This window comes from Rhinolophus sinicus, linkage group LG03 (assembly GCF_036562045.2).
Source record: "Rhinolophus sinicus isolate RSC01 linkage group LG03, ASM3656204v1, whole genome shotgun sequence".
NCBI lineage: Eukaryota > Metazoa > Chordata > Mammalia > Chiroptera > Rhinolophidae > Rhinolophus > Rhinolophus sinicus.
The window spans coordinates 94166742-94181494 of NC_133753.1; positions in this window are offsets into that span (position 1 = coordinate 94166742).

The window sequence follows — 14753 nt, forward strand, 5'->3', positions numbered from 1 at the left end:
AGTGGATGAAAGCCAGCCCCGTGTCCAGGGCAGAAGATTCTGGGAGCCTCCTTGGCACTGCTCAGAAGACTCAGCAGACTGTCCCCACTGCTCACAGCAGGGTCCTCCATAACATTCCTTCGCACTCACCTCCTCCTTCCTATCTCACTCTCTCGCTCATGTTTCTGGAGATCCCCTCCTGAATAAGATGCCTGCACCCAACTCTGAGTCTCAGGTTCTGGGGAACCAGACCTAAGACCACTACTCTGTTGACCTGTGCCCCCCTACCCCGTCTGCCCTGGCACCTTCACTGTTGCCATGACATCTCACAGGCACTGCTGTATCTCCCAGGTTCACTGAGCAGAACCCTCCCTGCTCCCGGGCGAGGCTGCTGGCCCCGGCTCCCCCAGCAGTGCCATGGGGCTGTGTGTGCACAGGGAGCAGAGGACTGCTCTGTCGGAGGGCTCCCAAAGCAGAACTGCCGGGGCACCAGGGGTGCTCAGGTTGTACTTTCAGTGAGTGCACCTTCCCATTCACCCTGTGGGACCTAGACAGAAGTCCATGAGAACTGAGCCAACAGAGAAACCGATGACAGGCCCTGCTCATGCAGAGGGCCTCCTTCCTTCCAAAAGCAAAGACTTGGTCTCCGGGCGAGGCTCCTGCTTCCTTACCGTGAGGTTCTTCCAGGAGGCTCTGCCCACCTATAAACGCATTTCTCGTTTGTTCCACCAGCTCATCACTGGCATGTCTGGACTCTAATGGATCCTTAAAAGAATAACAATAATGCTTCCATTTGGTCAGAGCTTCCCCAATGATAAAGAATCCTGGTCCACGGGGATACTTCTGGCTGCACATAATGGAAGACTGTACTCAGACTGGCTAAACAATAATGCAAATGCATTGTCCTACTTAAGAGGAGTCAGGGAAGGATGGGGGGCAGTTCAGTTCCAGCTCTGGTTAATTCAGCTACTCCGTGATGCCGTCGCGGACCCAAGTTCTCTCAGTTTTCCTCTCTGCCATGCTCAGAGGTTTGGCTTTGGTCCTCGGGCTTGCCCCTTGATGCTTGCAAGATGACTGCTACACCTCCAAACGGTAAGAGGTGCCCTGAGCATGGCTCAGAGGACTCAAAGCACTCAAGGCAGGTTCCAGAAAAGGCAAGCAAGAAGTCTCTTCTTGGTGTAGCTTTTTACAAGCAAGGGACAGCCTTTCTAGAAGCCCCAGCAGAGTCTCTGCCTTCTGGCCAGAAATATATCCCATGGCCTCTCCTTACCCACCACTGGCAGACTGGCTCAGACTAAGTACTCTCTACTCCTCAGCTGGAGGAGACTCACTGCCCGGTACTTGGGCTCTGACAACAAGGAAGGAGCAGAGGAGATGGGTAATGGATACACCACCTGCAGGGTCAGCCTCTCGCCTCAAAGTGCCCTGCTGGGGCAGGATGTGAGAGTGTGCTCATTTCACGGATGCCAAAAGTTACTCAGAGAAGCTCACCGTCACAGCCACAGGCAGTCCAGAGTCAACTCTTGACCTCTGACTGGATCTCCTGCTCTCTCCTGACTGCACACAGCCCCTCTGGTGATATGAAGGGCAGGCACAAGAAGTAAGTCCCCCCTGTCACCCAGGGGCAGGACTCACAAAACACAGAGGGTTACACAAGAAAGGACAGGAGATTCCCACTGTTTTAAGCAAACTGCCTGCCCTCCTTGCACCCCTACCCCACCCAGCTTGTCTCCAGGCCCTCCCTGCCTGCCCTGGAATCCTTTCCTTGCTCTGGCTGTAGCAAGCAGGGCAGTATAAATTGTCCCCTGGTGCATTAACATCCGACCAAGCAGTCATTAACACAGTCACAATCAATTTCTCTAGAATGATCGCTATTGCACAGGGAACTTAATGGAATCACACGGTCATTTTTCATTTGAGAAAAAAACACACAACAAAGGTGGGGGGTAGTAAAAGGAGGGAAAAAACACCCTCCCCCAGCACAGAGCTGCTCCAGTCACCCCTCTCAGGGTGTTTGCCAAGAGCCTGTGATGGGAGCACATGGAGCTCTAACTGGTTAATCACCCGGCAGAATAGAGACTGAGGCTCGTTAGGCAAAGGGAGCATGATGGATGTTTTATTTCAACAGTGGAAATTGAGAGAAGAGGGGAGGCAGGGAGGGTCTTGCAGCAACAGCAGGAGAAGACTGGTCAGGAGGGGCTAGGTTCTGGTGTCTGGGCAAGGGGAGGGGACAGCAGGGACGCCAGCATGTAGGAAGAGCAGAGTTACAGAGGTGTAAGCAGTGGGAATTGTAGGCTCAACTCACAGCAGTGATGGGTTTCTTGTATTGAACCGGAAACCTTGAAATGATACCTTGTACCCATCGCATACATGTCCCAGATGGTAAGACTTAAAGCAGACGCTTTCTGTGTCCCCAGAGAAACACCTTCGTGGGGCTATTTCCTCCCCAGAAGGAAGCCCAGCCTTTTCTTCAGGAGGAGAGACAGCTGCAGTGAGCTGGGGGTGGGGGGGCATGGGTGCTGCGGCCCTGGTCTCAGGCCAGCCAGTGTCCTGTCCCTGAAGCCTGGAGGAAAGCCATGACTCTGAGGCTCTGCAGAGAGCAGCCTCAGCGGCAGCTGGTGAAGGCCTGTTCTGGGCACCGGGGTTTCCTCACAGGTGCCTGAAGGAGCCCATTTCTCAAGGGCTCCGAGAGGCTGGCAGGAAGTCTCCTGAAGAGGGAAGCTGGTCAGTTCCAGCTGTCGTTGAGCATCTATCAGGCCCAGTGCCATGTCACCGAGAGCTCCCCAACCCCCTGCCAAGTACCAGGGCCATCTGAGGTAGAATTATTATTATCCTTTGCACAGACGAAGAAACCCAGACTCACACAGGTCAAGGGAGTTGCTCAGGGGCCCTGGGCATCGAGTCTGGGCAGAGCCAAACATGGGCCTGACTCCAGGTTGGGCACAGAGGACAGGGCACCGTAGCATCTCGTAGGGGATGGTCTGGTTGAGTTCATCTTTTTTCTCCTTGTCAACCCTGGGAGATATGTGTCCATCCAAGAGAAGAATCTCACGCCTTCTGCTCTGGAGTGCATTTGTTCGTCCAGGAGACCCTAACTTCCTTCAGGAGACCTACTCGCCTGGTGGTGTGCACTTAGACACAGGCCTCAGGGGCCTCGGGGGACTGCAGAGGGAACCGGTGTCAGATCTGCAATCACAGGCCAGGACTAGTGTCTCAGCTCTGCCAGTTACCAGCCCTGGCTTCCAGGACCAGTTCTTTCACTCCTCCAAGCCTCAGTTTCTCTATCTGCACAAGGGGAATAAAGTGCGTCTATTTTTCAAGATCATTGGAAGAATTCAAAGAGAGTTCAGGTCCACAATCCCTTATCTGAGTTTTCTTGGGGCCAAATGTGTTTTCAGGATTCAGAATATTTGGGGGGGATTTTAGAAATAGACTATGGTAGAAATACTACATATTTCGTATCCCTCCAGCATGATCGGGGCAGGGCCCTGAAGTCAGGTGCATTTTAACATTTTTGCAGGAAAACTAATGAATATTTACAGTAAATAAAGATTAGACATAGGTGCTAAATGAATTTTTAAAAAGATTTTGGTATTCAGAGTGTTTGGGATCTCAAGATTGTGGACAAAGGATCTGGATAATCATATTAGTAATAGTGACTATTTGCTGAGCAATTACTGATTTACATGCATTAACTCATTGAATTTTCATAGCAACTCCATTGGAGCAGGGACCATTATCTTTGTTTTGTAGTCAAGGCTGGGAGACCAGAGAGGTTAATTCACTTTCCCACAAGCACACAGTGGCCAAATGGCAAAGCCAAGACTGGACATAAGCAGCCAGGCTTCGGCATCTGTGTCTTTCTTTGCTCAGGTTAGATATTGAGAAAGATGACGGGGCCTCAGATAGCACCTACCCAATCTTCCCAACGTGCCAGATGGGCACAGAGAGGAAAAGTGACTTCTAAGGTCTCCCGTCCTCTTTTCACGAGGGTTGGAAGCAGAGCCACGTGTCCAGACTCCTGATCTAGTGTGCTTCTAACACACACACACACACACACACACACACACACACACCCCTCCTGCCTCCACCTCCCAGCACCCAACCACAACACTACTTGCCCAGACTGTGGTGTGGGGAGGGCCAGCGGGACATCCTCAGCTCCCCCCACCTTTCTGCCCCTTCTTTCCCCTCTGTGACCCCCTCTCCCAAGACCCTCACCTCCCCCCTGCTCTTCCCCAAGGGATCCAAGAGGCCTCCTTGGGAGCAGTGGCTGTGAGGGCCATAGAAGCCTCCTGGGTTCCCGACCCAAGCAGCAGAGCTTCCACCTGGCCATAAACATACAGGCTGAGGTTACAGGAGGCCCCGGGGCCCTAGACCGGGAGTCAGACAGGGCTGGATGTCAATCCCAGCTCCTTCTCTCACAAGCCTGGAGCGTGATTTCAGCTTCCTGAGGCCTAGAAAGAATAGCAGGTCCTCAGCAGGGGTTGGGGCTCATTAGAGAGTTAACAGTATTAGCTGGGGCCAAACTGAGCAGCTTCCCTCCTCGGGAGACTTCCTGCCAGCCTCTCAGAGCCCTTGAGAAATGGGCTCCTTCAGGCACCTGTGAGGAAACCCCGGTGCCCAGAACAGGCCTTCACCAGCTGCCGCTGAGGCTGCTCTCTGCAGAGCCTCAGAGTCATGGCTTTCCTCCAGGCTTCAGGGACAGGACACTGGCTGGCCTGAGACCAGGGCCACAGCACCCGTGTCCCCCCACCCCCAGCTCACTGCAGCCCTAGCTGTCCTTCCTCCTGAAGAGGTGGTCACCCAGCCAGGCGGGGCTCCATCCTGGAGAGGAAATAGCCCCACAAGGGGGTTTCCTTGGGGGACGAGGCGTGTCGTTCAGCATGTGCTATCCCCAATCTGCTTTAAGCCTTACCACCCCGGGCACACGCGGTAAGCAGGTAGTTCCCCTAGTCCATAGCCGTTATCCCATGGCCTTTTGGGCAATTTGCAAGTTGGTGCTCCTCAGAAAGCTGTGAGGCTGGGGACCAACCCCCCACCCTCTCTGATGTGATGGGGAGGTCTCTGAGCTTTGAGCCGGGAGCCCTGGTCCCAGGCTTCTGTCTGTGGAGAGGATAGCCCTCTCTGGCTGGATGGTTTAGAACTCATAGTACAGATTTGTGAGTCGGAAACCTGAGTCTGAACTCCAAATCCACCATTTATAGTCTCAACCTTTGTTTCTTCACCTGTAAAATGGGAATGATAATATCTCTTACTTCAAAGGGCTGTTGTGAGGATTAAACAAGACCAATGATTCAACAGCAAAGGTTTATTGAGCGTCTGCTATGTTTCAGACCCGTTGCTGAAAGCTCTGGGTGGGGCACTGAGCAAACACATGCTCTGGCCTCATGGAACTTGTATTGTGGTACGTGAGTGAGCAAGGTGTGAAATAAAACAAAATTGATGAGAAGAACTTGGCTTAATAGTAGTTCTTATTATCCACCTTTGGGTGTGGTTGTGCCTAGTTAATAATTATTTATTAACACATTACTATGCATCAGTATTTATTATTTACTCATGGGCTATTGTGAGAGTTAAATGACATTTTATACATAAATACATGATATAATATATATATGTGTATATAATATACATGTGTATATAATATATAAGTATATAATATAGATCTGTATACATAATCTCAATTAACCTTCATAAAAACCTTAGGCAGCAGGTGTTTCCCCCCATTTCTCTGGTAGGAAAACAGGCGTAGAGGGGTAAAGTGACTTGCCCAAGGTCACACAACATGTAAAGAGTGGAACAGGGACCCCAGCCCAAGTCATTGTGCCCAGAGCTTGCCTTCTTATCTGTAGGGGCACTGCCATCTCTTAGCTCAGAGGCCATGGTGTATGTGAAAGGGCTTTCTGCAAATTACACAGCCCTGGACGAGTGTGAGGAATTATCACGGCTCTGTTTCCTGCATCACATCTGGTCCCTTGAACACTAGGCAGATGAGCTCAGGACAGGAGCCTGGGACACAAGAACTATGGGGATTCCAGATGAGGAATCAGCTTCCCTTGCCAGGTGGGGACACTTGACGTGTAGAGACAGCAGCCTCCTGGTTGCTCCTTCTTTGGAGTTTCATCAAGCTGCTCAGCCCCAGAGGGGAACTATCCCCAGAGAATTCATATTGTTCACAGTACAGCATTCAACTACTCGTGGTATCACAACAAGGTGGGTGCCACCCCAGAGAACTGCCTAAGCCCTGATCTGCCATCTGGGAGGAGGCATGGGCTTTAGTGATACACGCACCTGGCTTTGAATCCTTGCTCAGCGTTTCCCAGCTTTGTGACCTCAGGCAAGCCACCTAACCTCTCTGAGCCTCAGCCTCCTCCTCTGCAAAGGTGGGGGAAAGTCCTGTAGATGGTAGGAGATAAAGGAAAGTGGCTCGGATGGATGGGTGTCACCAGATGGAATTAGTGTCTCTCATTGTCTAACTGTTGTGCATACTTGATGGAAGAAGGAATGACATTGAATTCAGTCAATTAGGAGAATTTCCCATAAAAGTTTAATTCTTCAATAAAATAGTGCAAAATGAAATAGGTAAAGCATTTTAAACTGCAAATTAATGATCTACAGTTATAGCCATAATAATAATAATCGCTACCAATTACAGAATACAGAAGGTCAAATCTGGGCCAGGAGCTGCTCTCAGGGTGCCCAGCTCCCCACCTTCTGAGATAGGACTGTGCTGTATTTTGGGTCCAGGAGACCTGGGTTCAGTGAGGTCAGTGATTTGCCCACCATCCCACAGACACCGTGTGGCAGAGCTACAGCTTCACACTCTTGCGTCCTTCTCTCCCCAACATCCAGGCCTTTTCACATACACTTAGGGCACAACATAAAGAAAAACAAACCGAGAGCAAGAACCACCTCTCATTCCATTTAACTATGTCCAGTCGTGGTTTACGTGGAACTTGCTGTCCTCGGCAGACCTCTGTTTCCGTGCCAGGAAAGCCTTGTGAGCCAAATGTACCCCCTGACCCCTCCTGCAGCCCCTGGAGAAGGGCAATGAAAGCTCCACAATTTCTCCTGCATCTTTGTGTAGCTGGAAATCAATAGCCTTCACATCTGTTGCCCTCCAGACTTTCCTGTCCTGGGAGAGAAGATCTGCCCTCAGGGAACCCTTCAGAGGCTCATCCAGTCCCCTACTGTCCTCAGGACGCCTCTGCAGGCTCAGAAATAGACAGTTTGGGGGGAACAGAATTCACGGGCACTGGAGCCAGGCTTATAGGTTGAATCTCCGACTTGGTATTTACTGTGTGGCCTTGGGAGAGCTACTCCACCTCTCTGTGCTTTTGCTTCCTCATCTACAAAACAAGGTTGGTAATAATAGCACTTACCTTCTAGGATTTTTGTGGGATGAAACAAATGCAAAGCACTTAGATCGGTGCCTGGCACCGAGTAAGTGCTCTGTAGCACTTAATTATTTTCCAAGCCTTAAGGTTCATTTTTCACCCGTGGCCGTCACTTCCACCCCATAATAAAGGTGAGAGGCAGAATAACTCCCTTTTACAAATCTAGGCCCAGTGCTAAGCTCTTTAAAAGCATCAGCTCCTAGTAAGTGTGCCAAGCATAGTGACTAGCACGTCACACGTCCCTGAAAAATGTCACCATCTCTGAGCACCCAAGTCACTTTCCCACTCAGCTAACTTACAATCCTTTCCCTTTTTTAAACCATAATTCAATTAGAAGCACATTATATTTTGATTGCCCTCAATGACGTGTTTCTTAAAGAAAACAAAACTTGTTTCTTCGTTCGTATAGTTTTAAATGGACAGAATCATTTTACAAATCACCCAGTGATTGGCACCCAGAAATGGTCTCCCACAGTTGCCTTTCTCTGTGGTACCCCCGTTCTCCTAAACCCCGCTGTTCACATGTCCTGTATCCAGCCAGCCCCAAATCCAGTTGATTTCCCTTTCAATATCCCTCATTCCCAGGCTTTACTCTTGGTTCCTGCTCAGCCTTCCCCTCACTCTTGAACTGTGACAGCCCCTTCCAGGCCCTCCCCTTCCCAACGGCCCCCGCATAATCAGTCTCTTTTTTCTGGGGCTCAGTTCTCTCTGTAGAAACCCCGGAGGCTCCTCTACCGGCCCCACCCTCTTCTTGACCCTTTAAGGATTTCTTTCTGCCACACCCTCATTCTGGACAGTTTTTCTTGCTTCTCCAGCCCAGTGGAAAACCCCCGGGATGTGGCACTTTGTTTTTGGTGCTGTGGGGACCTTCCCGCTTCCCAGACACCTAACACAGGGTGAACACAGAAGAGGCCTGCCACACAGACACTGCTGGCTGACACATGTGTGAGTGGATCCAGGCCTTCACATCCAGTTCAGCTGGCTCTGTTTTGAGTCTGAGAAATATTCTTGGGCCTGATGTGCCAGCCTGAGTAACTAGGTGTGGTACAAAATGTCAGCAGCTAATTACTTTAACCATTGTTAATAGGTCTGCACTAATTACCCCCTTGCACCTAGGAAAGATTTTACAGGTGAGAGGACCAGCGGAGAGGACAGAGTGAAGGGCTGTGCCCAGGCCATAGGTGAGTGGGTTGTCAGGATGGGGGTGGGGCCCTAGGCAGAGCCATCTCCCCAGAAGAGGGAGGGGTGGAGAGGGGGCAGCATTTGGGCTGCAGGGTTGGCAGGAGGGGAAGTGGTTCCACCTGGGTAAGTTGAGCTACTGTCTTGCCTCTCTCCTCCCCCTCTCCCAGAACGCAATCTACCGAAACCTCGTATTAAAAGTATTCTGGAGGTGATAAAAGTGTCACCAAAGATTTGCTCATTTTCTAAACTGTCATTTAAACAAAATTTATGATCAGGGAAATATAGGCAGTAGAGGAGGGAAGGTGGGCAGGGAGAGAGGGAAGATGATTTAAAATCAGTCCCTAATAAATTAAAGACGTTCACTCACAAGAGGGGGCTTGGAGAGGGAAAGTGCTGGAAGGTCATCACTTGCTCCATGCCAGCTGGCTGGGTCTTCCCAGGCTGTCATACTCCCTGCAGTCTCTTCTTCCCCACCTGTACTGCCATCTTTTCCCCACCCTGCTCCCACCTCCTAACCCATCCACACAGCCAAACCTCCCCCCCTTCAGGCCTGCCCCACCCCTCAAACTCCTCCAGGAGCCCCTCTGACCCCCCTCACCATGGCTCCATTGTCTGACCGTTAACTAGAACCCAAACCTAAAGGACAGTTCTGTGGCCGTTTCTCGCCCCCACTAGACTGTAAGGTCTGTAAGATCTCTGAAAGCAGGAGTCTTGCCTGATTCTTGCTTAAGTCTGAATGCTCATGATGCCCCCATGGGGTAGGAAGTGATCAAATTTCCTTAGAATTAGGACGTCAACTGAGAAATGGAACCCAGACCCAAGGACTTCAAGTCCTCATTTTATATCCTGGGAGCCTGAAGCAGAGGGGTGATGGCTGTCACTGCAGGTCACACAGGAGAGCCACCAGAGCTTCTAGCTCAGGGGTCCAGCAGACTGCACAAGAGTTTGGATTCTGCTTGTGATCCATCCGAGTCCAACTGTAGCCCCTCTCTAGCTGTGTGACCTTGAATAAGTCACTGATCCCTGTTCCCAGGCCCCTGTCTGAGCTGTTGTGTCAGCTGTGACAATGTGAACACTCTGCTCCGTGGTAGTGTCACTTATCATCATCACTGTCATCACCATCATGACAGGAGGGAGGGCAGTGCAGGTCAGGGCTGTCAGGGCTTCTGCTTTTTGTTTGGGTCTGCGTGACCTGCTCTGTAATAACCCCAGCATCCACTACATGCCAAAGCCTGCGTTAGCGCTGGGGGATGTGGAGGCAGGCACGGCCCCAGCCCACGAGATGCTTCAGCCTGGTGGGAGACCCCGTTCCGAATGTGGAGGTCACTGGGGCTACTCACAGATGTCCCAGGCCTCCCTCCTTCTGGGCAGGTGGCAGGCTTACATTGCAGCACCTACTGGAAGTGAAGTGGCCGTGCTTTGGCTATGCAGGACCAGACCAGAAAGAGGCCTCCGGGGAAAGGAAAAGGGTGTGTCTGGCAGGGGTGGGAGCGAGAGTATGGGGTGCTCAGCAGGTGCTGACCCACCGAGAAAGGGAAGTGAGAAAGCAGGTCAGGGGCAAGGTTGCAGGCTGGGCCCTTGGGGATGGCTTCTCAGGCCTGAGCCAGGCCAGCAAGTTGCAATAAACCAGTTCCCTTCCCTGTCCCTCCAACACAGGTGCTCAGCTCTAGTCCTGAGTGACGTTCAGGAAGAGGGGCTAGGGCAGGGGGTCACCTGTGGCAAGAGCAGAGTTCTGGGACTCAGGGTGTGCAGACCAGCTCAGGGAGCTTGGTGAGCTGCCTGCCTGGGCCTCTACCTGCCTTGGTCCACGGGTACAAGGTGTCCTCTGTTGCATGCTCTCCAAGCTGAGGACCCAGTGCTGGCATTCATGGGAGCAAATTTGGAAAAACTAGCAATATGAACCAAAGTAGCACATTTCCAAACCTGGTAGACCCCCTCTGGGCATGTGCTATGAGGCCTGGGTGGGGAGGGGGAGAAGAAGAAGATTTTATATTCAGAAGGAGAGGAGAGATGGGAACAGAGAATTTATGTGTTGGGCATTTGGAAGACAAAAACTGTGTCACTGACTGTGGCCCAAGCATGGCGGGCAAAAGAAGTCTGGAGAAGACTATCATCAGAAAATAAGTAAGTGTTGGCGAGGACGTGGAGAAAAGGGAACCCTCGTGCACTGTTGGTGGGATTGTAAATTTGTGCAGCCACTATGAAAATCAGTATAGAGGTTCCTCAAAAAATTAAAAATAGAACTACCATATGATCTCACTTCTGGGTATTTATTCGAAGAAAATGAAAACACTAATTTGAAAAGATACATGCACCCTTATTTTCACTGCAGCATTATTTACAACAGCCAAGATATGGAAGCAACCCAGGTGTCCAGCAATAGACGACTGGATAAAGAAGATGTGGTACATATATACAGTAAAAGATTACACAGCCATAAAAAGAAATGAAATCTTGCCATTTGCAACAACATGGATGGACCAAGAGGATATTCCGCCGAGTGAAATAAGTCAGACAGAGAAAGACAACTACCACATGGTTTCACTTATATGTGAAATCTAAAGAAAACAAAACAAATGAATTAAAAAAACCCAAACAGAAACAGATCCATAGATATAGAGAACAAGGTGATGGTTACCAAAGGGGAAGTAGGTGGGGGGATGGGTGGGGGAAAAACCAAAGAAATCCCTAAGGGTCGTGGTCCCAGTGGGCTTCTTGGAGGAGCAGGAGCCTGGGTTGGGCTTTGAAGGCAGCGTGCACAGGTGGAGGAAGAGAGGAGGACCCAGGAGGCAGGTGGGGGCCTGAGAACATGGGGGAGATATGGTCACTGCTGGCCTGAGTGGGCTCCGTGGGTGGGGACGGGCTTCCACCTCCCAGGGGCCTGAGGAACCAGAACGCTGCAGTCCTCCCAGACCAGGCAAGTCCTCCACACGGGGTGGAGGGTTGGTTCCCAGCCTCTGCAGAACAAGTCATTTTCCTTTGAAGACCTCATCTGTGGAAAAGGCATCAGCCGGCCTGAAAGGCTCTGCCTTTCATCTGGAAAGCAGGCCAGTCTCCATGTGGAAAAAAAGGAGGGCAGCCCAAGAGTCCAGTTGCCAGGCCGAGGGAAAGTTGTGCCCAGCGCCACACACTGACACCTCCTCCATCATTGGAGCCCCATTCCCCTCAGCCTTCCCTCCATCTCTCTCAGTCTCTGAGTCTCTGTTCCCCTCTGAAACTCTCTTCATGCCTCACTGCCTCACTTCGTGTCTATGGCTCTCTTTGTTTTGCTTCTCTTGTTGTTTTCTTTCTGTCTCTTCTCTCTCTCTCTCTCTCTCTCTCTCTCTCTCTCTCTCTCTCTCTCTGTGTGTGTGTGTGTGTGTGTGTGTGTGTGTGTGTGTGCTCTGTCTTGCTCTTTCTCTCTCTGTACCTTGCTTTCTCTCTCTCTCTCTCTTTTAGGTCCCCCTGCCCTGCTTAGTGTGTCTGATTGTCCACCTGTCTGTGTGTCTGTCTGTCCCACAGCTCTACCTGACAGACGGGAGAGATCCCCAAAGCCAGCAGCCCCTGCATTCAGCCTGCAGGAGCCAGCTCCTTTGCTTTAAGCTGGAGTGATCTGATTCGGCTTCCTTGCTCTTCTCTGCCTTTGATCTTTCTCTTGAAACCCTATGTTTTTAGAGACCTCTTGACTTCATATGTTATCCTTCCCGGGCAGCAGCCATGGTGACCCTGGCAGGATTACCTCCCTGGAGATCACAGGGCAGTGATTCTTCAAGAATTTGGGTTGCAACTAATGCCTCCATCAGAGTAAGAGAGAGGTATCTCATAGCCTTGCAATCCTGGCACACAGAGGGGACAGGGTGGCCCAGGGGACAGGGTGACCCAGGGGACAGACCTTCCTGAGCTCTACCCCAGCTCTGCCATTGCTCCTTGAGTGTCTTCAGACAGGTCAACTCTGAGTTTCTGTTTTCTCTCCTGGGGTTTTCATTTTCTTCTCTCTTGGAAATAACACTGGAAATGAGAATTTTATGCAATAATATGTATAAAATGCTCAGTGGATTACTTGGTACATAGCAAGTACTCAAAAATGTTCAGCTTCAAAGAGACCCAAGATGGCAGAGTAGATAAACACTGTGCCTGCTTCCTTCCATGAACACATTAAAATTACAACTAAATTATAGAGCAATCAACCTGGAGATCCATCTGAAGTCTAGCTGAACAGAAGTTTTATAACTAATGATATAAAGAAGAAACCACGTCGAGACAGATAGGAGGGGTGGAGACACAAATGGGCTGGCCTAAAACCTCTGTAGGTGGTTGAGAATTAGGAGAGATATGTAGGCTGAGGAGGTTCCCCCCAAAGGAGTGAGGGACCCCAACCCCACACCTGGCTCCCCAGCCTGGAGTACTGATGCTGGGAAAAGAGCGCCCACAACATTTGGCTGTGAAAAACAGTGGGGATTCCAAACATCTAGGTGGGACGGAAGGCTGTGGGAAACCCAGATGTCCTCTTAAATGGCTCACACACAGACCCACTTGCTCGCAGGCACTCACCTTGGGCTCCGTCAGTGGGATGGTGATTCGGGGGGCATCAGACGCATATAGGAAGTAGACTGAGGTATGTGACTTCAGGGCCAGGGCTGGAAGACAGTCCCATTTTCCCTGTGGGGTGTCCTCCTCCCATGCAGCAAGCAGGTAGCTGCCATCTTTAATGTGTTGAGCCCTTCCCCTCTGCTTACAGCCAAATCTGAATCTGATTGGTCTGGTGAGCTCTGGGGCTCTGCCCTGCTGACTTACTGGTTCCCTGCCCTACTCACTCCCCCAGTGCCACTGGCGTTTTCTCCACAAGTGGTCAGCCCAGCCCGCGCTGCACTCTTTCTTGAAAGACTATCGGAGTCCACAGGCCCCAGGCGGGTCACAACAGGCCTCAGTGTGCTCTTGGACTTTTGCTGAGTGGCTTCAGGCTCAGCACTGGCATCAAACCAGAGTCCACACTGACCTGTTGACCACAGTGCTCCCCACTGTGTTGACTCCGTGAGACCCTGCCTCACCCAGCTTGCATGCCACATGGGGCTTTATCAATGGCTGAACTTTAAGGGAGCTGGCCGGTGGCAGCAGGATTCAAGGTGTCCTGGTTTTTTGCAAAGCTACTGTAGGCCCTGTGCTAGTGGTGGCCATCCTCCATTCACAGTGTGGCCTCTCCCATGTGCCTCCAGGTTTAGCACAGGCAGTAAAAAACTGTGGATTGCTTTGTAGCTCCTACCAGGTAGTCCCCAGCTGGTCACAGGCAGTAGGTGACCTGGACTTGCACCAGAGCGCCGGCCAAGAGGCCCCAGAACCAACATACCTAGAGGTTGGCTTCAGAGCACAGCAGAACACTACCCAATTAGCTCCACAAGCAGCACATACAAAGGGTAGTCTCAACAGGCACCACAGCTGGCCAGGGCAAATCTCAGTCAGTGGGGTAAGCCTTCTGCCCAGCAATCCATAAACTGTGGACGTGGCCAAACCCAACAGCCAGTCATCCTGAGGGTCAATCCCACCCACTGACATGCCAATAGCAATCAAGGGTCAATTATGACAGGAGGGCACACACAACCCACACAAGGGACACTCCTGGAGCACCTGGAGCAGGTAACCAAGGAGACTGTGCCAGAGCCCATAGGGCACCTACTGCATAAGGCCACCTGGCTAAGACTGGGAGACATAGCAGCCCTACCGAGTAAATAGAAACAAACACAGAGAAGCAGCCAAAATGAGGAAACAAATAAATACATCCCAAACAAAAGAAGAGAAGAAAACTCCAGAAAAAAGAACTAAACAAAATGGAGGCAAGCACCTATTAGAGACAGAATTCAAAACAATGGTTATAAGGATGCTCAAGGAACTTAGTGAGAACCTCAACAAAGCAAGCATAAAAAAGGACATAGAAACCATAAAAAAGAACCAGTCAGAAGTGAGGAATACATTAACTGAAATGAAGAATGCACTAGAAAGAAACACCAGCAGACTAGATGAAGTAGAGGATGGAATCAGTGATTTGGAAGACAAGGTAACAGAAAACACCCAATTGGAACAGCAAAAAAAAAAAAAAAAAAAAAAAAAAGAATCCAAAAAAATGAGGATAGTTTAAGAGACCTCTAGGACAACATCAAGCATAACAATATTCACATCATAGGGGTACCAGAAAGAGAAGGGAGAAAGCAAGGGACTGAG